Raw genomic sequence first — 11,394 nt, 5'->3', positions numbered from 1 at the left:
AAGCAAAGATTCATGTGGCTGAGCCTGAAGACAAACTGCTTCAAAGAGCAATTTTAATTGAAATTATAATGATGAAAATTTTGCAGCCAAAATTGAAAAGCGCGTTACTGTATCCCTTCCCTCCTCTCGTGACACGTCCAGGCAAAACAGCAACAAAAATAGGGGCCTTTTGTGACAATGTCTGTATGACTCAGTTTCTTCAGTCCACAGATTATATTTATCCTTGTAAAAGACACTAAAGCATTACACTGTCCATCTTCTTTGCAGCTTTCCTCATGTTCCTCCTCTCCTTGTGCTCTGTGTGCAGCGTGGGGGTCCTGCTGGTGCGCAGAGAGCCCCTTGACAGAGGCTTAAAACAGTGAAATTTAAGCAAGAAAATTAAGAAATTTAAGCAGGAAAAAATTACGAAATTTTAGAAGGAAAAAGGCAGAGGTGTCCTGGGATGTTTTCCCCAGGATGGGCTGGATGCCAGCAGGGTTGGGATGGAGCCCTGAGGCTCATCCCCGGCTGGACTGCTGCCGGCTCCCGGCAGGAGCACAGAGCCCCAGGGAGGAAAAAGCTCATCCTCTACCCAAACAGAAAGCGGCTGCTGGTTCCTCTCTCCTCGGCATTAATCTCTGTCCCTCCTGGGAAATTACGCCACGATAAATCTTTATTTCTCATGATGGCTTGCCAGCTTTAATAACGATTTCGCGGGGGATGGGAGATGCTGGCAAACCCGAGTGTGGGCTGGAGGATGCTCTGCTCCCCCAGCACACACTGATGGCTTGGGATTGATTTATCCTCCTTTCCCGAGCCCTGTTTGTCCAGCTGCCAGATAGGGCCAAGTGAGTAACTGTTTCCTCAGTAAATTCAGTCTCTTCTTAATCCTCAGGTACCCCTGCTTTCCTGGAATTTATTCAGTACTCACACAGAGCTGTATGGTGTGAAAATGTGGGTATTCAGACACTCCCCTTGAAAAGGCTGCCTGGTTACTCCATGTGCTGGAATGTAGGAATTGAGCAGTGCTGGGGAGTTACTGTAATAGTGTCTGCATTACTCAATACAAACCATTTGTAGAACTGTGCTTAAGAACAATGGAATTTGTGCTAAGTTCCCGTGGCATCCAACTGGCGAATGTGAACAATTGAATTTTCTGTTATTTGAGGAAATAACTGAATGGCCAAATACAATTACTCCTGGAAATTCTGCTGTGATGCAGAGAGCAACCTGAGCTCTGACTGCTTCTTTCCAGCCAGAGTAGCTGCTGCTCCTGGGTAGTTTCAGCATGCTCACAAGCCTGCACTAGGCCATCCCACTGCACTCCTGCTCCAAGGAGGGAGTTGAGAATACACACTAAATGCCCAGTGAAAACGTGACCTACAGCTGAGGAAGAAGAGAAGAAGATGCTGCAGGGAAAGAGAAGAGCTGTTGGGTTTCACCCCAGGGGTTGTGACAGTCAGTGCCTGAGGCTGCTGCACGTACCCTTAGTGAGCAACCCAGCATCAGGCCAGCAGGATCCCACCTCCTGTCCCACCTGCTCAATGGGGTTTCTCAGGGAAATAAACCCCAAAATGACAACGTTGCTGCTCCTGCATCCTCTCATATGGAGCCCATCATATGGGTCCTGAAAGGGATGAAGAAAGGGGAATGCAGGGCTCCGTGGTCAGACCTGAGCTGGGGCTCCTCTGCTCACCCAGCAGTCGGGGCAGCAGAACAGCTTCGGATGGTTGAGCACTGAATGTTTTCACAGGGAGTTACTATAGAAACTATCTCAACACCTTCTTCTGTGCAGCCTCGTTGCTGCTAATAAATAGCCTCATTATTTCGTAAAAAAGTGCTCGGGAAACCAGGAGCAGCACGGCTCAGGCCGAGACAGAATTAATGGCCGAAAATAGTGGGACCATTTTTCCCTGTGCCACAGAAAGCAGAGAGGCCGGGGCTCCATTAGGGAGAGTTATGGCTCATTTCTCCGCTTTCGCTGTATTTATGTTTTATGTATTCAAAAGTGATTTCAGCCACAATCCCAAATTACCAATTCCCACATTACATTAAACGGCTGTGAACAGGAATGGCTCCTGCCTATCAAAATAAACCAGTGAGTGCCATGCAGGGAGCCAGCTCCTTCCTGATGCTTGCAGCCAGTGCTTGCAGCAAAATGCTCCAGGGCCTGCTGAGGGGCTGCTGTCCCAGCTGGTAGCAGGGTCCTCACCAGTGCCAAAGGCAGAGTATTCCTAATTTCCATCATGAATTTCTCCCTCTCTGCCCCAGCAGTCACAGCCATTTTCACTTCTCTGCCCAGTGCTTTAAGCCAAGACATTTTTGCTTCCTTTCAAGCCCCAGTGCCCCTGAGCAGGAGAGGATTGTTAAAAATATTAACAGGAATAACACAATAGCAGGAATAACACAGTAATAGGAATAACACATCCCTGTGGCAAGAAGCTAAAATACACATCTCTCTTGATGTATTCATTGGTCCTGTTGATAGTCTGCTAATGCCATTCCCAACCAGAAACACATTCCGTTCAAGCTTCAGAATGTGCTGGGGAGCACATGGGCTTATAGGATCTGCACTGGGGTCTTGGATCTTTGTGGGATCAGCCCTCCTACTGCTTGGAACCCTCATCATCCAATGGCTCACACCCAGACCTCACTCAGCACAGTGGTTCCTTGCTGCTCCCATCAGTGCTGGAGACTCCCACAGCTTCCCTGAATCCATATGATCTTGTCTGACTTGTGTCCAAAATGAAGCTTCCCTGTGCCATCTGAACAACTTCTGGATTTGGATGCAGGCTTTATTATAAATATCACTTTCATTCTCCAACCCATGTGCAGTTCTACTCACAGTCCTACTCACAGTCCTACTCGCAGTCCTACATGCAGTTCAGCAGTGGGTCACTCTGGTGAGTGAAAATGGAGACATTTTAGCCAAAAGCTCCACCACCAGCACTCAGGCCACAGTTTCCTGACAGATCCCTGTCTGCCTCTTGCTGTGAGGAGCACAACAGCTCTGACAGATGGGATGCAGTTTGCACCACCCTACCTGCAGCTGCCTGACTCTGGCTAAATCGACTACTATGATCCATGGATCTGAGAGGCAAATACTGCCCGGGAGAAGATGAGTTGGATATTTACCTTCAGGGAGGCTGGAAGCTGGCAGTGGCCACATCAAACCCTCAGTGTGGGCAGGCTGTGACCATCCCAGGCTGTGACAATCCCAGGTTGTGACCGTCCCAGTCATTCCTGTGGGCAGGGGCAGCTTCCCCATCCACCCGCTTGCAAATCCTCATGCAGTCACAATTTCCTCTGCTTTGCCCAGGAAAAGCTGGATGTCGCTGTGGTATTCCCATGCCACATCTCTCTGTGTTGGCATCTTTGTGAAGATCTGAAAGAAAACTAGAGCTGATCACGCTGGCTTGCCCCTGGCAGGAGCTGCTACAGACAAATAGGGAGCACGGCTCTCCACGGCTCTTCTTGGGGATCACGCTAACGACTTGAGTGGCACAGGCCCAACATCTCGATGGGAGGCAGCCAGGCATCAGTGAAAATGATGGGGAATATAATGAATCATTTGTCTTCCCTGAGAAGGAAGAGTGGCGGTGGAAAACACAGACCCTTAACTCTTCCACAGCCGCCTGCTGCTGCTGTCAGCGTTCCCAGGGTCCCCGGTGGACTGGCAGGAGAGGAAAAAGGAGATGAAAGGGGACATCACCACGTTGGAATGTCCCAGTTTCTAGGATGGATGTGGGCTCGCTCTCCGGAGCAGCCTGGCTGTCAGCAGTTGCTTATTTTGCTGTTAATGACACAGAACCACTTATGGAAAAGGATTTCACTTCCTCGATAACGCTAATAAAGTCGATTTGGCTTCGTGCACTGCATCCTTTGTCTGAGGGGCTGGAGGCACCAGAGGCATTTGGAGAGGTGCTCCTCCAGCACAGAGTGGCGGCAGGATCCAGGTGTGTTGGGAGGCAGCTGAGCAGTCCAGGAGGGAGCCCAATCCCTGCCCCAGGATGCTTCAGACCATGATGCTGCTTCTCCCTGGAATGTCCCTGATGTGACAGGCTTCCTCCCCCAGCTTCTTGGACAGGAATCTCACCCAGCTTCTTGGACAGAAAGTGATTCATGGAGCACAATGACCCACACCATCAGCCATGACCACAAACACATTCAGGTCTGACGAGGGGCACCTCAGACCAGTCCCAGAGGGGACAGGACTGCTGTGGCTGCCCCAAGGCTCCCTGAGGGTGCCAGAAATGTTGACAGCTGGGAATAAATTACAGTTGCCATCTAATCAACTCTTCTCATCGTTTCCAGTTGAGCAAATTAAAAATCTTCCAGCAGCACAGATGAACTGCGGCCCAACCTCGCGCCTGATAAATGTTCCTTTTGAACTCACGCACAATGGGGGAGCCGATTAAACTTTTAACTTTTTTAATCCTATAATTTATTTAAAATGCATTTGCTGAAAGAAAAGAATGTGAAAGGTTTTTTTTCTTTGTGATTTCTTAGGGGGAGCTGATGTAAGAGGCAGATAACGCAGTGCAGCAAACTCGCCTCTGACGTTACCGCTCAAAGTGAGCCCTGCAGCTCAGGCTGAAATTCCTGACTTTCAGTGAAATCTGGGATTCAGATGGGGCAGGATTTTCCTGGAAAAGCCCAGCAGTTTAACCCAAATTGGAGCAGGTAGGACAAGAGGAGCTCTGCTCCCAGAGCCATCACAGCCCACCAGCCCTGCACTCACTGTCCCGAAGGAGTTTTGCAGACAGGTCCCATTAACTGCCACACTTCCCAAGGGGAATTTGCATGGAACAGCACAGCACATACATACAGCCCAACAAGCTCCCAGGGATTATTGTTATTGCTGCAATTACCAAAGGAATTAGTAATGCTAAACCGTCAAGAGGTTAACTGCACCAGAGGCTAACGAGCCATGTGACACATCAAAATGCTGGGAGGAGTTTTCTCAGCTCAGAGTCACACAATATTATATATATATATATATATAATAATTATAGATATATATTATATAACCTGGGATACCCATCCCTGGAAGTATTCAAGACGAGGCTGGGTGGGACTTGGAAAAACCTGGTCCATTGGAAGGTGCTTGCATCAGGGATGTGGAACTGGATGATTTTTAATGTCCCTCCCTACACAGGACATTATGGGATTCCATGATTCCTTGCCTCCCTGGGAAGCAGTGCTCTGGTTTGCTTTTTCCCAGCCCTGTGCTGAGCTGGCAGAGTTGCTTTGACAGTCCAGCTCTGGCCAAAGTAGGGGTACATCTTCCCTCCAGAAACTCCACACTGCTCCTGCCAGGGGCAGCAGCCTTAACCCAGCCTTTCGACAGCCTCCTCTTTATCTGCAACTGACAACAAAGCTGTAATTGCAGCCCTCGGCAGAGCAGATAGAAGGAGCTCTCCAGGCACCAGGAGGCATAAAGGGCATGGCATGATCCAGGATTTGTCCTGATATAACCGTGACTCTGCTCCAACAGTGGCCGATGACAGAGGGTGATGCTCCAGGCCATTCACTCCCTAAGCCCAGCCCCTCCTCAAAGCTGACCTGCCAAAGCCATGGAAAACTCACATGACATCCTGTGGTCACACACAGGATCCCTGCACATCCTGTTATTTCCATCAGACACAGGCACAGGGGTTCCCTGTGCTCCCATTTGTGGGATGAGGAGCGGGCGTGCTGTGGATGCAGAGCAGTCCCCTCCTCCTGCAAGCCTCAGTGCCATCTCAGAATCAATACCCTGCCAACAGTGATGACAATAAGTTTAATTCTTGATGAATGGCAGACATAAAACTGAGCTATTGTGTTGCTGAAAGAAATTGAATTAAGGGTGAGCAGAAGGGACACATCACTTGCAGTGTGGTTGATAGCGCTGCCTGTTTGGCCAGCTGCCACCAGCAGCCCTTTGGTTCCTGACACAGCTCCTGATGGTCCTGGCAGGTCTCTGGGTGCCCAGTACTCCCTAAAACCAGCCCATTCCCATTCCATGGTTCAATTGGTGCTGCACAGAGAAGCAGGTCTCCAGTCCCCTCCACATTCTCCTCATCATCCCCTTCCCAACACCCCTCCCAGCATTATCAGAATTAGGGCACATCCTGGCACTGGGTGGCCCCTTCACCCCACCCCCTGGACATGCAGCAAAGAGTTTGGTCTTCCCAAAGTTTTTTGGTTTCGGCACCCTTTCCCTTGGGATGGACACTTACTTGTGCCTGATTATTTTTCCCAGCGTGTCTGTGACAGACTCCAGGTTTCCTCTGCATGCACAGGAAGACTTTCTTCATTAGCTGTTAGACTCCAACTCCCGAAGAGCAAATTAGGGGACATGAATATGCAAATTAATGCTTCTAAACTGATAGCAGCATTGCTGCCTCCAAGGGGATCAAAGCTGGGGTGACATTTGGCTTCCAGCTCTTCGCATTCAGGAGCGGGGTTTGACACTTTCTTTAATTGTTTTTTGCACTGGAGAGAGCTAAAAATAAACCTTCCACAAAGCTGTTCTCTTGCTCACTCTGTTGGGCTTGGGTTGGGGTTTTTTAACTTGTTTTTGGCCCATGTTGGCCAAGCTGGCAGGGCTGAGACTTTTCTAGTCGTGCAGGGGCCATCCCAGCGATGCTCTGCCCAGTCCCCATGTGGGACCACAGCAGTGGCACGAGCACAATGGCCATGGTGAGATGCTATGGCACTAGGGACAGTCTGGGGACATGCTGGATGGCAGAAACTGCATGGAGTCACAGATGGCTGAATTTGGGCTGCAACTCCCCCGAAGAAGCCATTCCCCACCTTCAAAGGAGCTTTCCAACAACACCTGAGCCCATCAGCTTTCCATCTCTGCAGCCAACCATGAAGCCCCAGGAATACGTCTTGTGGCCACCACCAGTACCCAAATGTTGCAGGCTGACAAAAGTGCTGGTGCCTGAGGGTTTGAGAGGCTGAGAGGGCTCCACACCATCACATCCTGCATCCCCACAGGGCATCTCTATCCTGGGGCTCTGCCCAGGTAACTCGTCAATAAGTATTTGAAATCAGGTGGACTAATAAGGAATTCCAACAAACTCCCTGCCAGAAGCAGCTGTTGCTCCATGTCCCACTGCCCTGGGCTGTAAATGCCCTTGGCTGGCTCTCTCCCCACTCTCTGCCAGCTCAGGCCCTGCTTAGAAGTAATTAGGAGATAATTAACATTTGTAGCAAACAGCAGGAAACATCTGGGCCTGATAAGGTATGAGGAGCCCTCGAGGGTGATTAATGGGGCTGGAGGAAGGAGAGTGGTGGTTGGTGCGTGAGAGCATCATGCTGGTGGGGTTGGGACTGGATGGGATGGGATGGGGACATCTCTGGGGGATGCTCCAGGGATGGTGATGCCTCCTTCCATCCTCCTCTCAAGCAAAGGTGGGGAAGCAGCACTGTCTGACCAGGAAGTTTCTCAGTCAGGAGCTGATCACTTGGAAGCGACCCGGACTCAGAGGAAGAACAGAGGGCATTTGGTGGAGCTGTAATTTATTTTGTATGACTCCTACTTAATTAAGTACTTCATTTGCATAACCCTATGCCGTAACTCACTTCTGTCATGATGAAATGCAACCATGCACAAACAGTCTGCAAAAATAACACACATAATTCAAACTTATGTTTGTTGTTAGAATGAGTTTACATGATGCAATTAAACAGGCCTGACAGGCAGCTCAGAATCCCCTTCCCTTTCTCCTTCCTCTCCCTATCCCCTTTCCCTTCTTGTTCCCTTTTCCTTTCCTTGTCCCTGGCCTTATCCCCTTTTCTAAAGAGAGGAATAATCCTTTGCATTGATTTCTGGAGAAATATTCGGGATGTTGCTGGGCTTCATTAGCTTCTCTCCAGCAATTCCCTTTCTGACCTTCCTGCTGCAGAGGTCTGCAGTGGAGAGGGAGCCTTGGGCTCCCTTGAGCCACTCACACATTATTTCCCTATAAATCAGCAAAAGGCCAAGCCAAGGGGTCCTCAAGGCCTCCTGTAACCTTATTAAACCTTTCCCTCACTTGTGCCCTGGCCTCTCCGGCCTTTCACCAGCAGTTTGTCTGTTGGACACTGAAGAATCCAAAAATACAGCTGTGCACAGGCAGAGACGTATTTTTAGGGCTGCGCTGACCTTCCACATCTTGCTGCTGTCCTCCCCATGTGACACCAGGAGAAATATCCCCGGTGACATTCGATGGCCGCGCGCAACTGGCCCGCGAGCGAGCGGCTCCACGCGCACGGGCTGAGTGCCGTGGGATGCTCAGCAAACCCTGCTGACATTTCCCACTGTGACATTAATAAAGGTGGGCTGGAGCAGGGCAGGGAGCTCCCGAGGCGCTGGGGAGAAGCCAGAACATCCCTGAGGAGGGAGACTCCGAGGTCTGTCCGATCCCGCCCTGCTTGTTCCGTATTCACACCCGTGCCAAAGCGATGCTCAGCGCCATGGCAGCAGCCCCCAGGCTGTCCCACCCACTGCCATGTGGGTGAGCAGCTCTGCTCCAGCCTGGCATTTCTGGGGCACCCCTGTCCACAGAGGGTTGAGCAGCGACTGCCAAAGGACACACGTGGACAGGGCATAGAGAACAGCATCCTCACAGGTGGAGGCTTTTTGGCAGTATTGGAAAGTTTCGGAGGTGTTTGCGAAGTTCTGATTTGTTAAGCACAAACAGGTTGGATTTGCTGGTTCCTCTGCCTGGGTGGCTACTGCAGCACTGCTGAGCCTGAAGATTGGGAGGATTTCCAGGCAGCCAAATGCCAGATGCTGGTAGCCCCCAGGACAGTTTCCCTCAGCTATACACACCACAGAGAATTTGCATGGCCACGATTCAAGAGACTCTGGGAAGCAGCAGAATCCATCCCCTCTGGTGAGCATCCCATGGGATTCCCCAGGGCCACAGAGCTGGGGTTGCTGCTGTCCCAAACCCCACTGTGAGCAATTTTAGCAAAGAGAAACAAACCTCCCCATGCCCCCTTCAGCTGCCAGACCCACGTGGCCAGGAACATGCACATGTGGTCCTCACAGAGAGAACAATTCCAAGTGTGTATAAATACCTAGGAAGGTAAATGCATTAACCTTATCATGATCCCAGAGTGTAATTACATACAGCCTGGCTCCCAGGTAAATTAGTACATTAATAATAATTTTGTTCCATAATTACTGTCATTCCTTAGATCTCACAGCTATTTGCCCATTCACTTACACGTGCAAGGGCATTCCCACCACCATTCCCACTGCTGGAGCAGCCTTGGCCAAACAGCTCCAGGCAGTGCTTGGGAAATCTGTGTGCAGACTACAGAAGTCTACTCATAGTTTAGATAAAGATGCTACAAACAAACCAGCCTGGTCCTCGTTCAGTTGTGGAGCTGATTCCCACCAGAGAAGAGTTTCTGCTGGTCAAGCTCCTTGGGGAGTCAGGTGGGATCAGCTCCAACATGGGAGGAAAACTTATCCTGGGAACCTGTTCCTGGCATGTCTGGGATGCTTCGCTGTGGAAGGGGGTCACAAGCACACCAGGACTGAAGCCACCAGGTCTGCCAGTGGCTGCACATGGCAAAGGCAGTTGCAGAACTGCTGGATGCTCAGAGACTCCCAGGCCCCACAAGGGCAGTCCCCAGGAGGAGACTCTCCATCGGCTCAAGAGGAGGAAGGAAGGGAGCATCCACTCGGATCTCCATGGAAACCAGGGAGAGGTGGGGAAGACTTTAATTTGAAGTGCTGATTTGGCAGAGGCCCTGGGAGCCATAGGCAGGAGATGAGCTGCATTAAGGAGCAGCAGGGGGGGCCTGTGGCTCTGCAAATGGGTGCCAAAAGGGTATCTGATACCATTAGGCTTGAAAAAAGTTGCTGTGAAAGGCAGGGAATCAAATGGGAGCAGTGTAGCAGCAAATGATTTATTTAATTCATTTGGCCTCTTTTCTGTGCACAAATTATCCACAGAAAGACTTTTTCTTTTTTTTTTTTTCTGAATTTGCTTATTAATTTGCAGCAAGGGGGCAGATGGCTGATGCAGGCAGAGCTCAGAGCATCCTGCTGCCTGCACCCTAGGTGAAGGCAAACCCTGACACCATCCCCACACCACAGGGACTGCAGCCACCAGCACCTCCTGCTCCCAGCTCCCTCCACACATACTTTGGAGATAAACAGAAGGCTGCAGCCTCCAAGGCTTCGCTTCCAGGACTTTTCATTTACTGTAATTACTGAAGGATGTTTCCCCTGAGATAAGATCTGCGTGACATTTGCGCAGCCAGACCTCCTGCTCACACCCCCCAAACACATCCACAGCCTCAAACAGCCAGCTCCTGCAGCAGGGGACAAAGCCAGCATCTCAGGGGAGCCATGGAGCAGCTCCCTCCAACTTCCCAGGGGTGAGTGCAGCGTTTGGCAAGCCACAGGAAAGCAGGACAAGAACCTGATGCTAATCTGGGCTGGGAGATGAGGAGCAGCTGCCAGCGCACCTAAAATCAAGTGCTCTCTAAACATGAATTTGGGGTGCAGTCTGATGTGGCCTCATGCTGATGAGCTAAGTGATTTGCTTTTGCTCCCACAAACCCGTTCTCAGCACCCAGAAGAATCCCCTGCAGCATCAGCCTTGCAAGAGGGGCTTTCGTTGAATACAGCACCCACATGTTTATTTAAAAACCTTAATAGTATTTGGAAATTACAGGCAAATGTTCCATGTTGACCTTCACTAAGGTGGCTGCGGTTTCCCACCTCCGTACAGTAAATCAGTGGGTAAATGAACACAGAGACTCAATTCATCATCAAATGTCAAGCCTGAGACAGAAAGACGGAAAATGATTTAAAAGCAAGCGGCAGTTTAGAACTGCTGCAAATTTCTCATTATAGAGCTGCGAATTGTTATGAAAAACTAATCTGAGTTTTAAGCTTTGGTCTGCCCAGAGCTACCAAGGCCCCTCTCCTTTCACCCCTCCCTTCAGCTAGGGTGAGTTCCACCTGACACCTCCAAAAGCCTCTGAGCATCACCCCCTTGGATGCCCCACTCTCCATCAGACCCTGCAGGAGCAGAGTTCCACAGAGTGATTTTGAGATGTGTTTTGTGAGCACCATCCCCAGGTGAGCATCCTTCCCTGGGGATTTTTCTCCCCCAAGCCAGCTCCTTCGATGTCACCATGGCACCCATCACCCTCCTCTCTGTGGGACCAGCCAGGGAGTGAGGGTGTGCTTTGCAAAATCCTCCATATCCCATATATTGCAGCTGAACAGGAGCTCAGCCACTGCAGCTCAGAGGCTCCTCATAGCTCCTGCCAGACTCCTTTCCCCGGAGACACTAATAAAATGCATTTCCTCCAGCCAGTGTCTCACTTAGGGAACCTTCGCCTGGGTGTGATTGAGTGCACTTAATACAGTCGCTCTCACTGTAGAAAGGAGTCTGAGCCTCCTATTTGACA

Source organism: Camarhynchus parvulus, chromosome 21 (assembly GCF_901933205.1).
Source record: "Camarhynchus parvulus chromosome 21, STF_HiC, whole genome shotgun sequence".
NCBI classification, from domain to species: domain Eukaryota; kingdom Metazoa; phylum Chordata; class Aves; order Passeriformes; family Thraupidae; genus Camarhynchus; species Camarhynchus parvulus.
The sequence above is the reverse complement of the archived record's forward strand: the minus strand, read 5'-3'. Positions refer to the sequence as shown.